Source organism: Mercurialis annua (assembly GCF_937616625.2).
Source record: "Mercurialis annua linkage group LG4 unlocalized genomic scaffold, ddMerAnnu1.2 SUPER_6_unloc_3, whole genome shotgun sequence".
Classification (NCBI taxonomy): domain Eukaryota; kingdom Viridiplantae; phylum Streptophyta; class Magnoliopsida; order Malpighiales; family Euphorbiaceae; genus Mercurialis; species Mercurialis annua.
Window position 1 is genome coordinate 72,501 of NW_026605960.1, and position 2,500 is coordinate 75,000.

Genomic DNA, 2,500 nt, shown 5'->3' on the forward strand with positions numbered 1-2,500 from the left:
AAAATGATAGTGTCCCGAGCAAAATAAAATTGGAAGCAAAATGTCCCGGACAATAATTTGCGAGTAGTTAGTATACATTGAAAGGGGATTTTGCAAAGAAGTTTGGTGATTTTTGGACATATATTTTGCCGGTTATGAATTTCCGAAGGTAAAACGATTAAAAAATTAAAAAAAATACCTCCGGGGCTCGAAAAATTTCGGTATTTGTTATTATGCGGGTTTGGATATATATAAACATATTTCCAAAATTTCAGATCAAAATTCCATGCCGATTTTTAAAAATGGGGGGGGGGGTTGCTGGGCACATGTGATATTTCCTCCTGGCAGTCCAAAAAAAGTCCTAAGAGCTCTTTAGGGGGGTGCACCATTCCTCACCCCCGCGGGCTTGCCGCAAGCCCTCGTCCGCGGTGCAAGCGGCGCGCGCGCGCGCTATGCGAAAAATGCTGGAAATTGCGGAAAAATCCCTGCCTGGCAAAATTACGGAAATGCCCCCGGATAATTACGGATATGCCCCGCCCGGAAAAACTGCGGCGAATCGCGGAAAATGCCCGGCCGGAAAATTGCGTCGAAATGCTCGGAATTGCGGAAAATCCCCCCCCCCCCGTGCATTAATCTAATGACCGGGTGCGGGTGCGGGTGCGGGACCGGGTGCGGGTGCGGGCACTCGGGCACTCGGCAGCTCGGCGCGAGACGCGAGCGCGTGTGTGGCCTCGAAGACCCTCGGAAAGGCCCGCCGACGTCCCTCCGAAGGCCCTCGCATGTCCATCGGAAGGACCTTCGGCAGCCGGTCGGCAGGCCTTCGCCAGCCCAGCGGCGGCCCTTGGGCATCGGCAGCCTTTCGGCTGGGCTTCGGCAGCCTTTCGGCAGCGCATCGGCAGCGCACCGGCAGCCCTTCGGCAGCGCATGGGCAGCCCTTCGGCAGCCCTTCGGCAGCGCATGGGCAGCCCTTCGGCAGCCCTTCGGCAGCCCTTCGGCAGCCCTTGGGCATCGGCAGGGCTTCGGCAGCCTTTCGGCAGCCCTTCGGCAGGGCTTCGGCAGCCCTTCGGCAGGGCTTCGGCAGGGCTTCGGCAGGGCTTCGGCAGCCCTTCGGCAGCCCTTCGGCAGCCCTTCGGCAGCCCTTCGGCAGGCCTTGGGCATCGGCAGGGCTTCGGCAGCCTTTCGGCAGCCCTTCGGCAGCCCTTCGGCAGGGCTTCGGCAGCCCTTCGGCAGCGCATGGGCAGCCCTTGGGCATCGGCAGCCCTTCGGCAGCCCTTCGGCAGCCCTTCGGCAGGGCTTCGGCAGCCCTTCGGCAGCGCATGGGCAGCGCATGGGCAGCCCTTCGGCAGCCCTTCGGCTGGGCTTCGGCAGGGCTTCGGCAGCCCTTCGGCAGCGCATGGGCTGCGCATGGGCAGCCCTTCGGCAGCCCTTCGGCTGGGCTTCGGCAGGGCTTCGGCAGCCCTTCGGCAGCGCATGGGCAGCCCTTGGGCATCGGCAGGGCTTCGGCAGGGCATCGGCAGGGCTTCGGCAGGGCTTCGGCAGCGCTTCGGCAGGGCTTCGGCAGCCCTTCGGCAGCCTCTCGGCTGGGCTTCAGCAGCCCTTCGGCATGCCTTGGCATGCCTTGCATACATTCCCCAGCCGTATGAACCTCTGCTGGTTTTGCTTCCCAGCCGAATGAACCTCTGCTCTGTGTAAAAATGTATATGTCTTGCACTAAGTGCAATTCTATAATACTTTCCTCGAACAATATTCATACAGTAGTTAATATATATTAAATGAGGAATTTAGAAAGAAGTTTGGTGATTTTTGGAATTTTTTTTTGCCGGTTATGAATTTCCGAAGGTAAAACGATAAATAAATAAAATAAAATACTTCCGGGACTCGAAAAATTCTGATATTTGTTATTATGCAGGTTTGGGTATATATAAACATATTTCCAAAATTTCAGATCAAAATTCCATGCCGATTTTTAAAAATGGGGGGGGGGGTTGCTGGGCACATGTGATATTTCCTCCTGTCAGTCCAAAAAAAGTCCTAAGAGCTCTTTAGGGGGGTGCACTATGCCTCACCTCCCTGCACCAACTGCCGAAGGCTTTTGGTGCGCGCCTTTTGGCGCACCTATGGCACTGACGAGGGAAGGAAAAAAAACTCGTCGACCCGTTTCGGTGTTGGAAAAAATATTTTCGGATTCGGGGGGGCCCGGCCCCCGAGGTGTAGGTTGTTGGTATTTTTTGACGGAAACCTAGGCGAGCATTTGCCGAAATGAATCTCGGTGAATGTATAGCTTATGGTGTCACGTTGTATGCTATTTTACGACGTGTGTGCTTGCCGAGGACGCATTTTCAATGCCGAGGCATGCGACGAGCCGCGTTCCATGACTTTTCGACGACGCATTTTAAATGCCGAGGAAGTCGGCGCGCGGCGAGTCTGGATCCTTTACGACGATGCATTTTTAATGTTGAGGATGGATCCGACGCGAAGGCCGGTGAGGTGCTCTACGCATTGCGGCGGGCATCGAACTTGT